A 22740-nucleotide genomic window follows, 5' to 3' on the forward strand; every position below is an offset into this window, starting at 1 on the left:
GGCAGGGCCTCCACCTCCACAGGGACTTGCAGGCTCCCAAGAGCCATTCAGGTCCCCACCCTGCGAGACAGAAGACTTCCTGACCCCTAGGGCCTCAGGCCCCCTTTGCAAGAGGAAAAGAAAGCTTGAGGCTGTTTCCTGCCCTCTTGTTGATCTAAACTTTCACTGTAGATGGTAGTGCTGTTTAGAAGGACTCTCTGGAGAGCAGATTCTTGGGCAAGATCTGCTGGGGGCATGAGCCACTGACAGAGAAAACTGAGAACTCCAACACTTGAAAAGAATTAAGTAGCTGTTATCACCCAAAAGGGTTTTACTGGGTTAAAATTTGAATTCGTTTGATCATAAAAGGTTTTGTTGTGCTGATCAATTCTCTTCGTATCAAAAACATCTAAAAAGTCCAAGGAAGAAGACAAAAACATGGCATCCGGTTGGGTTGAAGGCATGGTCTCTCAAACCCTCATGGTCTCTCCTGAGAGAAGAAGGGCTTGCATCTCACTCCTCAGAACATCAGAGGGTAAATATTATTACATCTTGAAGTTATAAGTGAAACTTTCCATAACCTCCTCCCAAGGTGCACACACACACACGTGAAATGTAATATTGCCTCGTGTTCTGCCTTTTCCGTGGCAACATGAATAAGATCCGTGAGCTGCGATTATTGGCTGCCTTTTGCTACTGTGATTCAGCTTCTATCCCCTCTTCTCTCGTGGAAGAACCACCTTCTCCAGGTTCACAGCGGCTGCTCTGCTGCCTTTCTGCCTCCTCATTCTTCTAGCTCCTGGCATTTCACCACCGCCTCCTTCCTGATGCCCCATCTTCTGCTCACTGCTAGATCACCTTGAATTCTGTCAATGTTTCTAGGCTATTCCAGCATCCTTTGCTCTTTGTTTGTGAGCCATCTCCCTTCAGTTGCTCTCTAGTTTCTGAGGATAAAGTGAGGGGATGTTTCTTTTTTATGCAATTTTATTCGTCTTTGGCTGTGCTGAGTGTTTGTGGCTGCATGGACTCTTCTCTAGTTTGGGCGAGTAGGGGCTACCATCTAGCTGTGGTGCCCGGGCTTCCCATTGTGGTGGCTTCTTCTGTGGTGGAGTGAAAGCTCTATGGCTCATGGTAGCTGCAGTTCCTAGGCTCTGTAGCGCAGGCCCAGTAGCTGTGGCACACAATTGTTCCGAGGCATGTGGGATCTTCCCCGGTCAGGGAACGAACCTGTGTCTCCTGCACTGGCAGGCGGGTTCTTTACCACTGAACCACCAGGGAAGCCTGTGAGGTGATGTTTCTGAAGATGCTCAAAGAGTACAGTTTACCAAGTGAAGAGTGTTAGTAACTTGAAAACGTCCTGATATTTGTTTTGCGTCTTCTCTTCCCAAGGAAGTCAATCCGCTTTTCAGCTCTCTTTGGATATCTTTTTTTTTTTTTTTTCTCATGCAAACCACTCCTCATGCTGAATTAAGCATATTCTCTCACATTCTGGTATCACTTGTGCTTGCTCGAGAAGAACAGAGGCCCCAAAGCATGGAGACAGGTTGCAGCTCCTGTGAGCTTCTATCTATGAAAAGGAGAGGTTGGTGTTCTTCAAAGTCACTCTTTGCCAACAAGCACAAGGTCCTATTAGAAGGATGGAGTCACTGTCAACTTCGGTCTCCGACCCACAGCAGACTTGCTGACATCATTGCTTTCTGGATTAATTTACCTGATTTTTTTTTTTTAAATCTCCTCAATTTTCCCAATAATTTTGTGATCAGCTTATAGTTTACTGTATTCAGTCCCTTCTGGTCAAAGTTCTGGGTGGCGTTTGTTTTCCTGACTCATCCCTGCTGCCTTTCCCATCCCCTCAGGATGTACTGGAAGTGTCCTCATGGAGAGGTCATTAACTCACCATCAGATTCCATAATCTTGTCACCCAAACTCAACGATTATTTTTATTCTTAGTCGCTCAGTCATGTCCTACTCTTTGCGACCCCATGGACGGTAGCCCACCAGGCTCCTCCATCCATGGGATTCTCCAGGCAAGAATACTGGAGTGGGTTGCCATTTCCTTCTCCAGGGGATCTTCCTGACCCAGGGATCGAACCCAGATCTCCCGTATTAGAGGCAGACACTTTAGAAATTATTACAAAACTTTTTGTAGTGTGTGTGTATGTGTGCATGCGGTGCATGATTGTGTGGTAATGCTTTTCTCTTTAGCATCTGTTATAGACTTTATAAAAAAAAAAAAATTGGCTGTACCATGTGTTGTGTGGGATCTTAATTCCCTGGCCAGTGATCAAATGCATACCCCCTGCAATGGAAGTGCAGAGTCTTAACCACTGGACCATCTGGGAAGTCCCATATAGTTTAGGGGAAGAAAATAGAAACAAGCAATATTTTGGATTTAGTTGTAAGCTTTCAAGTATCGTTTGACTTTGGGTTATGTCTGAAGAGAGAGCATGTATGAAGGGTTAGCATGGAATCTTCATAAAATGGTAACTTCCAGGATCTGATGTGTCCTGTGTGTGTCAGTGTTCTTCTGACCATCACGGGCCCCATAAGCCAGGTGAGGCAAAGGCTGTGCAGGTGAGATGGCCACCAGGTCTAGCAGGTGAGTTGGGGCTAAAATCCCACACTTTTCTGTGCTCTGCAAGCTGTAGGTTTTGGTGTCAGGCAACACTCATCTCTACCACGGTTTTGCAGACCTATTGTTTCTATCCTTTCAGACTTACGGTGATCACATCTGGAATAAAAGTCAAACTTCATTTCATTCAAAATGATTTGCAGAGAGAGAGGCTTTTCAATCACACCCAGGTGCTGCAGGGTGTACTCAGGTGGCACAGGTAGGGTGGTTCTAGCTTCAGAAATTAAGGTAAGCTGCCCTTCCTGATGTGAAGTCACTAATGTATCCTCCGGGGAAAACATTCCCCATCTAGTCCTCTTGTTCAGTGACTCCTGAGGGACAAATATCTGATGGTTCCTTGGCAGAGTCTGCATCTGGGTTTCAGTCCTCAGAATGCATGGAATCTGTTGAGGATGATTCCAACTCCCCACCTTGATTTACACGTCCTTAACATTTTTATGAACAACTAAGTGCATTGAAATGAGTGTTTAATTCAATCAAGTCTGCCCTAATTGCCGAATGATTATAATTTAACCCGAGTCCCAGCTTTCTCTCTTCAGATCTAATTGGACTGGAGCATGTCATGCTTTCTTTGACATGTTCTTTGTTGACAAATGAACAGTAAATCCTGTTTAATTCTAAGTGAGTTTTTTTTTTTTTTTAAGATGCATTTGCTCCCTATCTTGACACAACATTTCTGCAACAGAGAAAGTGACCAAGGCATATGAAACAAAAGGGGAATCCCATGAAATGACAGTTCTTAAAAAATTTTTTTTGTTGTTCTTTTCCATTGTGGTTTATTACAGGACATTGAATATAGTTCCCTGTGTTACACAGTAGAACCTTGATTATCCATTCTATATATGAGTTTGCATCTGCTAATTCCAAACTCCCCATCCATCACTCCCCCTCCCTCCCCCTTTGGCTTGACAACCACAAGGCTATTCCCTATGCCTATTAATCTGTTTCTATTTTGTAGGTAATTTCGGTTGTATCATAGTTTAGATTCTGCCTAGAAGTGATACCATGCAGTATTTATCTTTCTCTGTAGGATTTACTTCACTTAATATGATAATCTCTAGGTCCATCCATGTTGCTGCAAATTTTTTCATTCTTTTTTATGGCTGAGTAATATTTCATTGTATGTATGTGCCTTTTTTTTTTAGCCATTCCTCTGATGGACATTTAGGTTGCTCCCTTGTCTTGGTTATTGTAAATAGTGCTGCTATGAACTTGGGGTGTATATACCTTTTCAAATTAATGTTTTTCTCTGGATATATGCCCAAGAGTGGGATTGCTGGATCATATGGCAACTTTATTTTTAGTTTTTAAAGGAACCTCCATGCTTTTCTCCATAGTGGCTGTACCTGTTTACATTTCTATCAGTAGTGTAGGTGGGTTCCCCTGTCTCCATACCCTCTCCAGCATTTGTTATTTGTAGACTTTTAAATGATGGTCATTCTGACTTGTGTGATGTGGTGCCTCATTCTAGTTTTGACTTGCATGAAATGACATTTTTTTTTAAAAAAGAAAGAGCCCTGAACCTATGGTACATAGAGTAAGATCATGAAAGTCAGTGTTCAGCACAGTTCCTGTTGTGTGGCACATGCTCAGTAAGGCTAAGAGGTCTTACCAGCAAGGAGACACGAACATAGGAAAATAGGTAATCGTTATTGATCAATAGACCCTGTCACAGTGTAAGGATATGCTTTCTCCATCTTCACTGGGCTTTTGGTCTGTGAGTATCTCCTGGGCAGTACACACTGTCTAAGGGCAAAGAGTAATTTGCAGAGAGACAATCTTTTTAAAAGGAACCCAGAGACTTATTTTCCTAAAGGCACCATGCAAAGGGTTTCCCTCTCTTGGTGGAGATGGTGTTCCTTATCATCATTTGAAGCTGTCATCAGAACTCTGTTCTCAACTTCTGTTCCCCCCTGCCCCACCCCTGCCAGTTTGTGTCCAGAGCCCCCTGTGCACAGAAGCAATACCTCCCAATGTGCCTTCCCAGCATGACCCCCATTGGCTCTGGCCATGACCACCGGATGTCTGAGAACGATTTCCTTCACTTAGGTCAGTTCAAGTTGCGGGCATAGGTCCTTCTCACCATCTCTCTACTGTAGTGGCAACAGGAGGTGCCCTCTTCCTACCCTTGTGCAGAACGGTCCAGGGGACTGGGCAGGACTCTCCAGGGTGACACAGGAGAAAGAGAAATGTGTCACCAGGGTCTCTCTGGGGGAAGCACTCCTTCCATTCATGTGTCTCGCTGTTGGCTGGGAACTAGATTCAGGTCTTTCCCAGTCTGGGGCTTTCTTCCTCTCACCTCTTTAAGCACGTGCTCTCTTTTTGTGCTGGTTTCCCCTTCCAGAGTATTGTTAACTGCCGTGAACTTTCCGTCTTTGTGTTTTGGCTGTCCTGTCATGGACCCTAGCTTGATTTCTTCTGGGGGAATCACACTTTTCCTCATTGGATGCCATCTGTCAGGCTGTTTATCTGGGAGTTCTGCCCTCTCAGCTGAGGAATGTGAATGTTCCCCTCTGGAATTTAAATTCTCCAACTGAGTGATAAAAAGACCGCCCCGGGGCTGGAATTCATTTTCCTCAGTGATTGTGTCAAGAGGAGGCGGCTCAGCTCCTCTGACCCAGGCAAGCACTCTGCCTCTGTCCAGCCCACATCTCTAGCCTTTCTTAGAGGACACAGTAAATTCTCCAGATCTTGCCAATAGACTTCCTTTGGGCTTAAGAGCTGGTTGTTAGAAGCTTCAGCAACCAAAGAGACATAGCTGATACACTTATGCATAGGATGCCTCTCTTTGATCTTTAATCTGTCCTTCCTATTTATTTGCTTACTTTCAAATCTTTCTTTTTTTGATGAAACTTAAATAGGTCCAGCTGAAGATTATATAATTACAGTTTATATCCTAGAATTATATAATAATAATATATTTGACACAATAATAATATTTTTGGCATTCTGTTATATGACCATGTAAATAATTATTTTAAATGTTTTTGTCTTGTTGAAAGTGAAAGTCACTCAGTCATGTCCAACTCTTTTTGACCCCATGGATTATACAATCTATGGAATTCTCTAGGCCAGAATGCTGGAGTGGGTAGCCATTCCCTTCTCCAGGGGATCTTCTCAATCCAGGGATTGGACCCAGGTCTCCTGCATTGCAGGTGAATTCTTTACCAGCTGAGCCACAAGGGAAGCCCCTTTGTCTCATTAGTCACAATTTTTACTGTATCTTTTCTATTCTTGGGGTAACTGTTTGCTGCTGCTGCTGCTGCTAAGTTGCTTCAGTCGTGTCTGACTCTGTGCGACCCCATAGATGGCAGCCCACCAGGCTCCCCCATCCCTGGGATTCTCCAGGCAAGAACACTGGAGTGGGTTGCCATTTCCTTCTCCAGTGCATTAAAGTGAAAAGTGAAAGTGAAGTCACTCAGTCGTATCCGACTCTTCGAAACCCCATGGACTGCAGCCTACTAGGCTCCTCCATCCATGGGATTGTCCAGGCAAGAGTACGGGAGTGGGGTGCCATTGCCTTCTCCGGGGTAATTGTTTATACACATGATTTTAATTACAGTTTTCCTAACCTTGCATTACCTAATTTTATCCATCTCTTTTGATTACTTTTTTCAGTAACTTCTTTCTGGCACTTCAGTGATTTATTTTAGCTGCTTTCAAAACTTTTGCACGTTGCTGCCATGTGTTCATCACAGTTCGGGCCTGAATTACTTCTTTTAGCTTCTTTCTCTGCCATGGTCCCTGCCTTACTCCATGTTCTAACCACAATAAATGGATTTTCTTGTCAATCTGGTCATTTTCACTTTAACATTCCTGCCAGTGCATGGGCCATCCCTTGTCCTAAAATATTCTTTTACAAAATTTTGCTTAAATCTCTTAGAAGTCCAACTTGGTTTCCTATATGAAAAAAGACTCCACATTTCATGTTCCCTCTAATGCAGTCCCTTAGCACTTGGTCTTTTTTGACCTGTCACTTGAATTGAAATTACTTTCATCATGTCTGTCTTCTCTAATAAACCGTGAACCTCTTGAAGATAAAGTCTGTGCTTTCCTTCTCTCTGTATAGTCACTATCTTACACATTGTCTAGCATGTTTTGTGTCCTTAACAAATGTTTATTGATCAATAGAAGGACTGGATGAATAGATGAGGGTTATTTACAGACTACTGACCCCTGGAGTGGAAGGCGGACTCATTTATTGGTTGGGAGCACTTAGCCTGCTGTTGTGTGTATGGTGCACACCTGCTTGTTTAGGTGTTGTGGTTCTTCTTGGCAGGAATTGTACAATAAGAATAATACGTGACCTGTAGATGGCTGTTGACTCTGGACATCTGGCATCAAAATATTTGCTTTGCTTTTAGCCTTGCCAAAAATAAAAAAAAACATCGATACACATATTCTTACCAACAAAGTTAATTTAGTATTTGGATACCTTAGGATAGAAAGATGAATCTGACATAATACAGTCCTCAAGGGAACCCAGCAGAGTGATCTGATGTCACGGATGACCCCTCACTAGGTATAAAATGTCATGACAGATATGCACCTGAGGCATTTGACCAGACCCTTGGCCTTGGGTCATTGCTTCAGTGCTGGGAGGTGAGAAGGAGGCAATTTTGAAGTACTTTTTTACAAGGGGTGCCTTCAAAAAATTGATGAAGTGTATATTTCTGCAATTATAAGGGCCTTTCCTTTTTTCACCACATTAAAAACATTAAAACATAGTTGATTTATAATATTGTGTTCTTTTTAGATATACTGCAAAATGATTCAGTTATAAGAAGTACATTATTTTTTCAGATTATTTTTCATTGTTATTATAAAATATTGAATATAGTAAATCCTTGTTTTTGCATTTTCATTTTTATAATTTCTCTCTTTTTGCACAATTTTAAAAGTTACTTTCTAGTCACAATTATTACAAAATATGGGCTGTATTCCCTGTGTTGTACATTACATCTTTGAGCTTGTCTTATACCCCATGGTGGCTCAGAGGTTAAAGCGTCTGCCTGCAATGCAGGAGACTTAGGTTCGATCCTTGGGTCAGGAAGATCTCCTGGAGAAGGAAATGGCAACCCACTCCAGTATTCTTGCCTGGAGAATCCCATGGATAGAGGAGCCTGATGGGCTACAGTCCATGGGGTCGCAAAGAGTCGGACACAACTGAGCGACTTCACTTTCACTTTGTGAGAAATAAATATCACAGTACCACTGTGGCATGGGAGAAATGTGGAGCCTCCCGGAGATCCTGATAGACAGCATGACACCCTGAGCCTTGCTGGGGAGGGTTAGCAGCAGTTTCTTCATCAAGAGGAACTGGAAACTCTCATCAGAGTCCCTGTATTTCCTTTAGAGTTCATTATGTGAAAGTATGCCTCGGAATTTGTCAAGATTCTCACTGCAGACAGTGTGTTCAGTAATTCTCAACACATTCCTTTATTGTCTTTCTGACGCTCTGAGTTAAAGAATCCTTCTGGATATTTTTATTTATATATATACCGCAAGTGAATGGAATCCACCTGACTGTTAGCTTCAGTGCCAGTATCAGTGGACAAAACTAGGTAAGAAGGACCCTGTTTAAATATACTATAGGGCATCACATTGTTTTGGAATTCATAGACCTAACTCACTGATTCATGCATAGATAATTCATTAACTTACTGTACATCCACCCTAAAAATTAGCAGTGTACTACACACTGCAAGTAAGAAACTACACTAAATATTTTCTGGAATGAATAAAGAATTATGTCCAAAAAAGTTCCATCTTTAAGAATCTTCAAATCTAGTTGAGAAATTAAGATGTACATATGCATAAAGTTAAATACAAATGCAAGTGGTAAAAATATGTCAGAGTGACATTGAAAGACCTCCACCTCACCTGTTATAGACCCAGCATTAAAGAATGGTGCTGCTATTTCCCATGGCAAAGACATGAAAACAACCTAAATGTCATTCGACAGATGAATGGATAAAGAAGCTGTGGGACATACACAATGGAATACTACTCAGCCATAAAAAAGAATGAAATGATGCTATTTGTAGCAACATAGATGAACCTAGAGATTGTCATACTAAGTGAAGTAAGCCTGACAGAGAAAGAAAAATACCATGTGATATTACTGATACATGGACTCTAAAATACTGCACAAATGAACTTACCTACTAAAGAGCAATAGACTCACAGATGTAGAGAACAGATTTATGGTTGCCAAGGAGAAGCGGAAGTGGGTGAGGGCTGGACCCAGAGTTTATGATTCAGTTCAGTTCAGTCGCTCAGTTGTGTCCGACTCTTTGCGACCCCATGAATCGCAGCACACCAGGCCTCCCTGTCTATCACCAACTCCTGGAGTTCACTCAAACTCATGTGCATTGAGTTGGTGATGCCATCTAGCCATCTCATCCTCTGTCGTCCCCTTCTCCTCCTGCCCTTAATCCCTCCCAGCATCAGAGTCTTTTCCAATGAGTCAACTCTTCACATGAGGTGGCTAAAGTATTGGAGTTTCAGCTTTAACATCAGTCCTTCCAAAGAACACCCAGGACTGATCTCCTTTAGAATGGACTGGTTGGAGCCCCTTGCATCCCAAGGGACTCTCAAGAGTCTTCTCCAACACCACAGTTCAAAAGCATCAATTCTTCAGTGCTCAGTTTTCTTCACAGTCCAACTCTCATATCCATACATGACCACTGGAAAAACCATAGCCTTGACTAGATGGACCTTTGTTGGCAAAGTAATGTCTCTGCTTTTGAATATGCTATCTAGGTTGGTCATAACTTTCCTTCCAAGGAGTAACTGTCTTTTAATTTCATGGCTGCAATCACCATCTGCAATGATTTTGGAGCCCCCCAAAATAAAGTCTGACACTGTTTCCACTATTTCCCCTTCTATTTCCCATGAAGGGATGGGACCAGATGCCATGATCTTCGTTTTCTGAATGTTGAGCTTTAAGCCAACTTTTTCACTCTCCTCTTTCATGTTCATCAAGAGGCTTTTTAGTTCTTCACTTTCTGCCATAAGGGTGGTGTCATCTGCATATCTGAGGTTATTGATATTTCTCCTAGCAATCTTGATTCCAGCTTGTGTTTCTTCCAGCCCAGAGTTTCTCATGATGTACTCTGCATTTAAGTTAAATAAGCAAGGTGAAAATATACAGCCTTGACATACTCCTTTTCCTATGTGGAACCAGTCTGTTCCATGTCCAGTTCTAACTCTTGCTTCCTGACCTGCATATAGGTTTCTCAAGAGGCAGGTCAGATAATCTGGTATTCCTGTCTCTTTCAGAATTTTCCACAGTTTATTGTGATCCACACAGTCAAAGGCTTTGGCATAGTCAATAAAGCAGAAATAGATGTTCTTCTGGAACTCTCTTGCTTTTTTGATGATCCAGAGGATGTTGGCAATTTGATCTCTGGTTCCTCTGCCTTTTCTAAAACCAGCTTGAACATCTGGAAGTTCATGGTTCACATACTGCTGAAGCCTGGCTTGGAGAATTTTGAGCATTACTTTACTAGTGTGTGAGATGAATGCAATTGTGCGGTAATTTGAGCATTCTTTGGCATTGCCTTTCTTTGGGATTGGAATGAAAACTGACCTTTTCCAGTCCTGTGGCCACTGCTGAGTTTTCCAAATTTGCTGGCATATTGAGTGCAGCACTTTCACAGCATCATCTTTCAGGATTTGAAATAGCTCAGCTGGAATTCCTTCACCTCCACTAGCTTTGTTCGTAGTGATGCTTTCTAAGGCCCACTTGACTTCACATTCCAGGATGTCTGGCTCTAGGTGAGTAATCTCACCATTGTGATTATCTGGGTCATGAAGATCTTTTTTGTACAGTTCTTCTGTGTATTCTTTCCACCTCTTCTTAAACCAGAGAAGCCCTATCTTCTGATTAGCAGATGCAAATTAGTATATATTGGATAACTGAATCATTTTGCTGTACACCAGAAACTAACATAGCACTGTAAATCAATTATACTTCAATAAAATATTTTTTTAAAGGGAAATATAAAATGAAAAGAATGGGGGAAAAAAAGAATATGGGAGCCTCAAGGGAGAAGGTGTCTACACGGCAGAGCTGAGGAGGTAGGACTCAGTAAACATTTGGACTGGTTAATGGGATTTACCTCCCTCGTCTAGAGAAGAGGAGGATCATGGCCTGAGTGGGAGCCTGAAGAGCAGAAAGCACCCAGATTGATGGGGTGATGAGTCAGACAGCTGAGCACAGGGTTTGCAGAGAGGAGGGTATGGGGGAAATGAGAATGGGAGATATTTGGGGGCCAGACTGGAAAGATATAGTTCTCTATCTCATGAAGGGCATACAGGTCAACAAAGCAGAAAGAAAACTTTCTTTTAAACCATACAATTATTAATTTTAATGTTACCTCATAAAGGTAGCTTAGTATAGTGGGAAAATCAAATAAAACAGTAAATTAGAGACCTTGGAGTCCCCTGCTCTGAGCAGTTTGTGGCAAATCCCACCTCCCACCTTTCAAGAAGCGAGTGCAGCAATGACAGTCTCTCTGGTGGCCCAGCCTCAACATCCCGCTGACTCTTTACTCACCACCAAGGCTCCTGGGCCAGGGGACCCCAAACCCTGCGTGCTTCATCTGCTATTCTCCATGGCTCTCCATCACTCGCATTACCGCCTAAAACACACCCTCCTGCCCTGGGTCTATGGAAAAGCTATCTTTCATGAAACCAGTCCCTGGTACCAAAGTGATAGGCGCTTGCTGCCCTGGGTGAGATAGCCTTGTTATTTCCACAAGTGCATCAGTTTTGGAAAGCAAATGAATTGTCATTTGGAGAAATCAGAGAGTCACTGATTTCTGTTTTTATTTCTGTACCAAAAGGAAAGAAAGAGGCAAGTAATCCAAGAGAAAATAAAAATCACTTAAAAACAAGTTTCCAATTATTAACAAATTCTCACAAAAGAGATGCTCTCTCTCCTCTTCCCCCAATCCTGATGGGTGGCAGAGAGCAGTCAGAGAAAGCATTCTGTTCACCAGATGCTCCCTGGGTTAGAGCAGATTTTATGGGGCAGCCTTTGAATTCTGCCACTCATAGGAGGCAAGGGAGCTGGGCCAAGGTCCTGAGAGCAGACAGAAGATTGGGAAGGCACTGGGTGTGGCTCTGGTGAGCTTTATGCTCCAGTGGAATTGTGGACAGGCATCAGAGCATTGGAGAATGAGTGCAATGAATAGCCTTGCTGTGCCTTGCTTAGTCGCTTAGTCATGTCCGACTCTTTGTGACACCATGGCCTGTAGCCTGCCAGGCTCCTCTGTCCGTGGGGATTCTCTAGGTAAGAATACTGGAGCGGGTTGCCTCGCCCTCCTCCAGGGGATCTTTCCAACCCAAGGATGGAACCCAAGTCTCCTGCATTGCAGGCGGATTCTTTACCATCTGAGTCACCAGGGAAGTGTAGCTCAGCTGGTAAAAAATGAATAGTCTACACCTTTCTTGAGTAGGCAAGTCATCACTCTTCTTAGAAAGACCAGAAGGTCAGCCATTTGATGGTTTAGGGTGAAGAGGTGTGAAATGGAGTATTTGGTACAGATTTACATTTTGAATGTCTAGGTGATTGGAAAGCTGGCAGTAAGTAATAGAACATGTCTGTAAGTCTTATGGCCATTGTTTACTGAGACTGTTTCCATTTCTGAACGTTGAAGAATGTTGAGTTGAGTGGGTTTCCATTTCTTGTAGGTCCGGCAGTCTTCTTCCTCTTTGTATGGATAGAATGAATGTCTTCCATGTGTATTCTAGGAGAACTCTGTGGGACCCAGTCCTCCTACTTCTGGATTATTTCCGTAAGAACAGAGTGCTTTCTGGGATTGACTGAATCATTATATAATGAGTAGAATTCTGGCATCCTCATTTTTAAAAAAGAGCTATGATTATCATTAATATTATTTTTTTTGTTTTGCAGAGTTCATCCAAGCAATAATAAAAAAGCAATTAGAAATATAAAATCATGGAAACTTTCATACCATTAAGAGGCCATTAAGCTTGGCAAGGATTGTTATATCCAAATTTTTGGTCTCATTCCTCAGTCTTTGGATTACATTTTAAGAAAACTGATTACATAAAATTTAATACAATAAATGATGTTTGGCTAAAATCTTAACTTGTATTTCTTTGGGGGAGAAGACAAAATCCTGTGAAATGAAGATGGTGAAGCCAAGGTGACTCTTAATTACTATTTACTATTGTTTTGAATCCGGTGTTTAACTACCAGAAATGATCCCTATTTTGGGGGCTCGGAAGCTTATACAACTTCCATAATTTCTTTAAACTATGAAAGTAAAGTTGGGTATGAAATTAAATATTTCTTTAGGATGGAAAAAAAGAATACACAGCAAATCACAAATTTACAAAAACTGATAAACACTGCAAACATTACAAGTGCAGAATACGACAATATCCTTATTAGACAAATCCATGATGTACAGCTAGAATGCTTTTCCCCTACATTTCCTTAATTTACAGTTTTGCACTTGAAGACTTTCCCAAAGACCAGCGTTTACCTCCATCAGTGTCATAGATTGTTTCCCATCTTCTACCCCTTCACTGGGGGACTCACTCTTAGAATGATGAAACCGCTGGCCCTTACGTCATGACGCCAAGTGAGTTGGTGGGGTGGGCAGTAAGTTTATTCCTGGAAATCATTCCTGCCACACAACTATATAAATACGTCCCTCTAGATCCAAAATAAATGTGCCCTCAACTCATCTCCTTAACTAGGCTCCAAAATGCCGGTGGGCCCTGCAACTTTGCCTGATACTGTTGTGAATGCGATGGGGAGTTGAGGGGAAGCTGGAGTAGGAAACAAAAGCTTCAGTTGATTTCAGTAAAAATATCTCACCTGGGCAAGTTACCCAAGAGCCCCCGCTCTTGTGATATAGTCTTCTAGGGCACCTCTCAGAGCCTGGGAGGCCAAGTGATGCAAAGCTACCTCTGCTAATATTGCCTACCGTAACTTGCGACCATTTTTGGGGCAAGTCATGCCATCCAGCTTGCTGTTGGAGGCTCATCCACGTCTTCTTCTATGTCCCCCTTCACCCAGCACCCATCAGTTGGCTATGAAGCGTTTGGCATTTGAGCTCACAGTCTTCCTTTCTGTGCTTCCTTCCCTCCCCCAGACCCTGGTCAGTCTCGATGATATTTGGAGTCTGAGGCAGCCCCTCCCTCACCTTGACCATTCAACTTCTGCAGCAGCCATTTTTTCCACAGAACCATGTTCACCGTGTGTTTTCCCAGACTCGGACCATCGGAACCATTCTGTTTCCAATTTCTGCTGTCTGACCAGAGCTTCCTATCTTCCCACTCAACCTGTCTTCAACCTGTGACCTCTGATGTTTCACATAGCAGAGCTTCCTTCTGCTTCTCATTTCTAGCAGCCCTTCCATGACCTCTATCTTTTCCACTGTTGGAACCTAGACTTGGAGTTCTACCACTTAAAATACATGTGGCTCCTTATCTCTTTCCCTCTAGTCTTTGCTTCCTACTGCCTATCACAAGCTCAGCGATCACTCACTGCTTCACCCCTCACCTCATACCTTCTCTGCCAGCTCCTCCAGGCCACATCATGGTGTCACATATATGAATACGAGATTTCCTATCCATGTTGATTACAGGCTCTGTGTCCTTCTTAGCCTCTGAAATATGGACATTCCCTGCCACTGCACAGATTTATTCTGGCTAAAATAAATAATAAGTTTTTAATTAACAAACACGATTTGCATTTACTATTTTAAGTTATGAAATATATCAAACATTTTCAAGAGTAGAGATAATAACAGGATATACTCACATATGCTCAGAGCCCAGATCCAACAGATGTTTTGTTTGCTTAGGCTATTTAAAGTTTTTATTTGTTTAGCAGTAAAATGTTATATAGATATGTTTGAAAAGTTTTTTATTCATTTTCATCCATTTCCTTCCCTCCCTGGTGAATTAATCGATGCTATGAAGTTGGCATTTATTCAATATGTAGTGTCAGCTTATGTGTTTTAAAAATTCACACAAAAGGTAATGCAAACAATATATCATCCCGTGACTTGCTTTTCATATTCAAATTAATGTGTTAAATATTTAGTCGTATTAATACAATAGCTTGTTTATTGTCTCTAAGTGATCTATTTTTATGAACATATTACAATTTATTTATCCTGTCTTCTATGACAGATTGTTTCTAGTTATTCAATATTTAAGTGATGTAATAAATGTTAACATTAATGCAATAAACATTCCAGTACCTATCTCCTTGTGCACTAGTGATAAAGTTACACTGTGTAACAGTATTCACAAGTATGTGCATCATCACTTTTACTGCTAAGTCGCTTTAGTTGTGTCCGACTCGGTGCGACCCCATAGACGGCAGCTCACCAGGTTCCCCATCCCTGGGATTCTCCAGGCAAGAATAGTGGAGTGGGTTGCCGTTTCCTTCTCCAATGCATGAAAGTGAAAAGGGAAAGGGAAGTTGCTCAGTCGTGTCCGACTCTTCGAGACCCCATGGACCGCAGCCTACCAGGCTCCTCCATCCATGGGATTTTCCAGGCAAGAGTACTGGAGTGGGGTGCCATTGCCTTCTCCCATCACTTTTACTATCGCTCACCAAATTCTTCTCCAAAATATGTACCAGTTTATGCAATTGTTATCAACATGAATGTTTCCATTTTCTTGCATTCTTGCCAATACTTGGAATTTTAACACTTTAAACATTTTGCTAATGTGGATATGAAATACTATCTTATTTCAATTTATTATGACTTCATTATTAGAGAGTGGGTGTCTTCTTGAGAATTTCCTGTTGGAGTTCTTCATTCACATTCCTATTATGACCCTCCAACAGCAGGCTGGCCGGCATGACCTTTATCCATGTTATGATTACTAATCTGTCATTGCTCTGGTGTATTGCTCTTTCTCTTTTAAAAAAGTATTATCTGTGATTGACATACATACAAACAGAGGAAGTTTTTCAAATCATGCTTACAATGCTGTCTTGACTAGAAGTTCTGAATTTGTCTTCTATGCTGTAAATGACTTTCAAAGTAAAACTTCTACAGAAAAGTGTTAGGAAAAATATTGCCCATCCCTGGGGTAATCATTGATCATTTTCTGGCATATTCTTGCCTTTTTTTTCTTTCAGGGTAAATTTTTCTTTACTTAAGAAACTTTTCTTTGCATTCTGTGTGTTGGCTGAGACTTACTGGACATGTTCAGTCTTTTTGTTTTAGTAAAACCCTATTTAAATAGATTTTATCAGAGAGGGAATGCAGCTTTTTGGAACAGCCGGTTGCATGCTTCTTTTCGTTCCCTCCTTGATGCTATGTGCCCAAGGGTGCTGAGTGCCTAGGTGTCCGGGAGAGCATGGCTCATCTTTCTCGGTTTGACTGGATACAATGAAAATGCAGACTGTTGCTCCAGAAAGAGTCATAGAGAGTGACTAGAGCTTTCCAAAGTGACTTTGAGTTGTTCGCTTAGTAGGAGAATCTGGCTGAAAAGACTCTAGCATCCAAGACCCAAAGACAGCACTGTACTTCTCTTCATATTCATAGTTACAGGTCCTAAGTGTGAGTGGTGGTGGTTTAGTTGCTAAGTCGTGTCTGACTCTTGTGACCCCATGGACTGTAGCCTGCCAGGCTCCTCTGTCCACGGGATTTCCCAGGCAAGATTACTGGAGTGGGTTGCTATTTCCTTCTCCAGAGGATATTTCCCACCCAGGGATCAAACTCGGGTCTCCTACATTGCAAGCAGGTTCTTTACCAACTGAGCCACCTAAGCCAAGAAACATCTTCCCCCATATGAAAAACAGTACCATTTCCTTTCACCACCCCAAGTTCATTCTTGAGCTTGTTTAGGTAAAATGGATTTTTTAAAGACTTAATAATTCAAATAGCTTCAAACCTGAGACTTTCTTTCAGTAAGAGAGTTATGATTCTGTTTTGAAAGTTTGTCCCCAAGCTCTGAAAAAGCAGCCCAACACTTAGAGTATGTGTGGAACATGAATATCTTCCTTCAACTATAGTTCTTTCCCACCAAAGATGCTTCATTACAAGAAATTAATTCACAAGCCTATTCCACTGACACAGTCTTCTCTTGTTTCAGGCGTGTGGGTTTCAGGAGTATGCTGAACTGATTCTAGAAATGCTTGAAAGTTCTTTGCAGTCCAGTGCTTCTAGGACAAGGTTTGCTTTTGATTTGTTCTTTGTGTAAAGAAATGTGACTGAAACAAGGAACTAAAACAGTTGAAAAGTACAAATACGATTTGAAGTCTGCATGGCAGTTATCCTGGTTCATTTTATTTGCAAAGCAAAAGTGTTAGTTCAGTCATGTCTGACTCTTTTTGACTCTGTGGACTATAGGCCACAGGCTCCTCTGTCCATGGGATTTCCCAGGCAAGAAGACTGGAGTGGGTTGTCATTCCTGTCTCCAGGGGATCTCCCCAACCCAGGGATCAAACCCAGGTCTCCTGCATTACAGGCAGATTCTTTACCATCTGAGCCACCAGGGTTATTTTATTTGTAAGTTTTCTGTAAATACTTTCTCCAGCAGTTACCTACTCCCCACTGAGTTTTGCTGATTGAAGAGAGAAAATTTTGGAAGAACATCTAGATGTTGAGTTGTTCTCTCTTTCTTATGTTAACTACTGACTGTCATCTCACTGAACCTTTAATTGGAAATCAATAGTTGGGCCTCAGAAAACTTCTTTTTGGACTCTGGGGGCACTGATTGAGTTTCCAGGCAGCAAAGTGAAGTCTGATCTGGAGCTCATTTTTTTCCAGTGGAATCTGTTCACACACAGAGCTTTTTGTAGCTTTTTTTTTTTTTTTTTCCTGGAGTTCCCTCTCTCCCCTTTTGACTTTTTGTAAATATGTGCTATTCATTTTCCACGGGAAAATTCAGCTTTGGAGCCTGGTGACAGATCTGATTCTATATAATTGATGATGAGTATAAATTTCAGTTGCTTCTGTTCTCTGCCATGAGGGTGGGGATGGAATATTGGTGAGGACCAGACTCTCAGACTAAGGGCCTTTTGTGTTTTCTTAAGGTTTCAGGAAGTCTGAGCCGTTTATTTAGTGTCTCGCAGTTAAGACAAAATTGAATTTGTTTCTCTAAAGCTAAGACATTCCTGCGTCTGCTTGTTACTAAACCACTGAACCATCCCTGGGCCTGATAAGCTTGGGGTGCACTGTGCTCCCTTCAAGCTTATGACATTTTAACCAGGCATGGCCCAATTAACCTCTGACCTTTCTCAAGTTCATCAGGAAACAGACGAGTACTCATTGCTTAATACTAGGTTTGCGGTTAAAATTACACATTACCCAAAGAAAGTCTAGTAACAGGAAATGTGTGAGAACTAATCCACAGAAACCAAAACAAACATTTGACTTACCTACAGTTTTATTGGCATTTCCCTCTTGACTCCATTTCCCTTTAAGTCAATAAAAAACTAGGGCTGCTTGTTAAAACTTCTACAAGGCTTTGTTGGCAGCCACGTGGTGGGGCTTCTGTTCCATTTCTTTAGGGGACTTTCCAGAGTCTACTTGATCATGGGAGGACTTCTCAAAAACACCTGTGATAGTCACTATTGATGCTGTTTTCACTTTGCTTAGAACTTCCTAATTATTTTTTTAATTTAAAAATATATTTATTTATTTTTGCCCACACCATGCTACACGTGGGACCTTAGTTCCCTGACCAGGGATTGAACCCAGATGCCCTGCATTGAGAGCGTGGGATCTTAACTGCTGGACCACCAGGGAAATCCCCCTAATGTAATGATTTTTGACTATGTGAATGGCAGTCAAAGCAGAGGAGCCTGGTGGGCTACAAGTTCATAGGATCACAAAGAGTCAGACAAGACTGAAGTGACTTAGAACACACACACAGTCCAAGTACAGAGTTGGGTCTATGAACAAACTAGCAGATTACGTTTTGATATGGAGGTTAATCTCTGGCAAAGACCAGAGTGGTAGAGACAGAACACATACTAAAACAAAAACAAACAAATAAAAATACCATGGGCATCATTGAGGGAGATAGAGGAAGGTACACAGTTTCCTATAAGAAGCCTGAGGTGACATCTGGGGACACATTTCTATCTGTGTTCTGCAATATTCCATCCCGGGGCCATTAACTTTAGGTCCCCCAAGGACTTCGTGTTTGAATTTCTAAAATACAAATAGTAGAGCATGCACAGGCTCTGTATTTGCCAGGATTTTTTTTTTTTTAAATTGGAGTATAAATGCTTTACAATATTGTGTTAGTTTCTGCTGTACAATGAAAGGAATCAGCTATATGTATACCTGTATCCCCTCCCTCTACCCAGGATGCTTTGAGAGCAAGTAAAATCATAGCTTTTTAAAGAGCAGTTTATAAACATAGAGAAGTTCAAAAGCATAGTTGTTAAGATCCTAGACTCTGATTTGATTTCTTGTTATTCAGTCACTCGGTTGTGTCTGACTCTCTGCGACCCCATGGACTGCAGCATTCTGCAGACCTCCCTGTCCTTCACCATCCCCTGGAGCTTGCACAAACTCATGTCTGCTGAGACGGTGATGCCATCCAACCATCTCATCCTCTGCTATCCCCTTTTCCTCCTGCCTTCAATCTTTCCCATCATCAGGGTCTTTTGTAATGAGTCAGCTCTTCACATCAGGTGGCTAAAGTACTGGAGCTTCAAATCCTTCCAATGAATATTCAGGACTGATTTCCTTTAGAATTGACTGGTTTGATCTCCTGGCAGTCCAAGAGACTCTCAAGAGTCTTCTCCAATACCACAGTTCAAAAGCATCGATTCTTCCGCACTCAACCTTCCTTATATCCAACTCTAACATCCATACATAGCTTTGACCACATGGACTTTTGTCGGCAAAGTAACATCTCTGCTTTTTAATATTCTGTCTAGGTTTGTCATAACTTCTTTTCCAAAGAACAAGAGTCTTTTAATTTCATGGCTGCAGTCACCATCCGCAGTGACTTTGGAACCCAAGAAATGAAGTCTCTCATTGTTTCCCTATCTATTTGCCATGAAGTGATGTGACTGGATGTCATGATCTTCATTTTTTGAATGTTGAGTTTTAAACCAGCTTTTTCACTCTCCTCTTTCACCTTCATCAAGAGGCTGTTTAGTTCCTCTTCACTTTCTGCCATAAGGGTGGTGCCATCTGCATATCTGAGGTTATTGATATTTCTCCTGGCAATCTTGATTCCAGCTTTTGCTTCTTCCAGCCTGGCATTTCACATGATGTACTCTGCATAGAAGTTAAATAAGCAGGGTGACAATATACAGCTTTGATGTACTCTTTTCCTAATTTGGAACCAGTCCATTGTATGTTCAGTTCTGTTGATTCTTTACCTGAATACAGGTTTCACAAGAGGTAGGTCAGGTGGTCTGGTATTCCCATCACTTTAAGAATTTTCCACAGTCTGTTATCCTCACAGTCAAATTAACTTTGTCAATGAAGTAGAAGTAGATGTTTTTCTGGAATTCACTTGCTTTTGTGATCCAATGGATGTTGGCAATTTGATCTCTGGTTCCTCTACCTTATCTAAATCCAGCTTGAACATCTAAAAGTTCTTAGTTCACATACTGTTGAAGCCTAGTTTGGAGAATTTTGAGCATTACTTTGATAGCATGTGAGATGAGTGCAATTGTGCCATAGTTTGAACGTTCTTTGGCATTGCCCTTCTTTGGGATTAGAATGAAAACTGACCTTTTCCAGTCCTGTGGCCACTGCTGAGTTTTCCAAATTTGCTGGCATATTGAGTGTAGCACTTTCACAGTATCATCTTTTAGGATTTGAAATAGCTCGTCTGGAATTTCATCACCTCCACTAGCTTTGATCTCTGCTCCTCCCGATTATTAGCAGTGTGCTCTTTACTTTACTAAACTTCAGTTCCAATCTGTAGAATACAGTCAGTCTTCCCCACCCAGGGATCAAATCTGTGTCTCCTACATCACAGGCAAATTCTCACCATGGAGCCACCAAGGATTCCCAGGATGGTGTTTGCTACGCAGCAGACATGTGCCTGGTAGCAGGTTCATGTGTGTGTGGTGGGTGACTGCCTTGTCAGTGTGGGTGGGAGTGTTGATAGAAACAGTCTGATAAGTGTGAGCAACTGTTTGTTTGGGGTCAGCGGCATGGTCTGTATCTCCCCCTGCCCCCACCAACCGCCGCCCTCAAGCTGGGTGACTCTCTCCAACCAGCCTCTCTCCCTCCATACCTGAAAGTTTCTTCCCAGAACTGTGAAGTCTAGCGCTGAGCAGAGCAGCCCAAGGGCAGCGATGGCCTGCCCCTGCACCATGCTGTCACCAACTTCGTCCTCGGCCCCCAGCCCTCTCCTCCCCAACGCCCCTTCTCTGCTCCTGCCAGCACCCATCCAGGTCACATTCCTGGCAAGGTCTCACTCTCAGCTGGTTGTCAACTAAGGTGTTGGTTGATAACAAAGCTATGAACTGATAAGGTTTAATTCTTTCAAGTGGTATTTTAAAAGGCCAGGAAGCCTTCAAGAGCTAAAGAAATAATGGAGTAATGACAGGCATTAACTCTGTGTGTGTGTGTGTCTGTGTGTGTGTGTGTGTGTGTGTGTGTGTGTGTAGGAAATATTGGTTACTTGGACTGGGAGCCTTGACTGTCATTAGAGTAAACCCTGTGCCACCTGGGTCACAATAAAGTAGCTTCTTAGGTCTTAAACTGAAACTGATGGATACATATGTACCATCGATTTGTTGTTGCTGTTCAGCCGCTAAGTCATGTCCAACTCTTTGTGACCCAATGGACTGTAGCCTACCAGGCTCCTCTGTACTCCACTATCTCCTGGAGTTTGCTCAAATTCATGTCCACTGGGTTGGTGATGCAATCTAACCATCTCATTCATGCACTATTGATACTATGTACGAAATAGATAACTTAATAAAAAATCTATTTTGTACCATTTCATATCGAATTTTCTAGGAACACAATTAGGAACTGTGTACAACAAGGGAAGATAGAGTTTTGTTTTTATTCTGCACTTTACCAGGAGCTGTTCATCAGTACTGAAAATCACTTCGTGAATGCAATGCCCTCACAGTATCTGGGTTACAAACCCTGACCTCAGTCTGTATTGAAGGCTGTCCCTTTCATGGTGGTTTTAAGACTTTCTGATTATATGAGCGATACATTTGCATACCCGAAATATATGTGGTTTTTCTTTTGTTCTTTACTGAAGTTAAATAATTATATTGATTAAATCATGTGTATAGAAGGCTACACTACCTGTGAATTTCACTTCAGGATAATAAGGAGAATGCTATACAATATTTGTAGCAAAGAGGACCTTGAGTCTGATTGAGCTGAGAACCACTGATTATACGTCTGAGCATGTATGTTACTTCCTCTGGGGCACCTTCACTGCACCTCACCTGACCCACCTCCTCCCCGCCTCTGTGGAGGGTCAGGTGCTCTTGCTTTGTGTTTCCATGGAGGGTCCTGCACATCTCCTTTATGATGATTGCTTTTAAAATTATGTATCCTCCCTAACAGATTGTGGCCTTCATGAGAGTTCAGTTCAGTTCAGTTCAGTTCAGTCTCTCAGTCATGTCCGACTCTTTGCGACCCCATGAATTGCAGCACGCCAGGCCTCCCTGTCCATCACCAACTCCCTGAGTTCCCTCAAACTCATGTCCATTGAGTCGGTGATGCCATCCAGCCATCTCATCCTCTGTCATCCCTTTTTCCTCCTGCCCCCAATCCCTCCCAGCATCAGAGTCTTTTCCAATGAGTCAACTCTTCACATGAGGTGGCCAAAGTACTGGAGCTTCAGCTTTAGCATCAGTCCTTTCAAAGAACACTCGGGGCTGATCTCCTTTAGAATGAACTGGTTGGATCTCCTTGCAGTTCAAGGGACTCTCAAGAGTCTTCTCCAACACCACAGTTCAAAAGCATCAATTCTTCAGCGCTCAGCTTTCTTCAAAGTCCAACTCTCATATCCATACATGACCACTGGAAAACCATAGCCTTGACTAGACGGACTTTTGTTGGGAAAGTAATGTCTCTGCTTTTCAATATGCTCTCTAGGTTGGTCATAACTTTCCTTCCAAGGAGTAAGCGTCTTTTAATTTCATGGCTGCAATCACCATCTGC

This window comes from Ovis aries, chromosome 13, assembly GCF_016772045.2.
Source record: "Ovis aries strain OAR_USU_Benz2616 breed Rambouillet chromosome 13, ARS-UI_Ramb_v3.0, whole genome shotgun sequence".
NCBI lineage: Eukaryota > Metazoa > Chordata > Mammalia > Artiodactyla > Bovidae > Ovis > Ovis aries.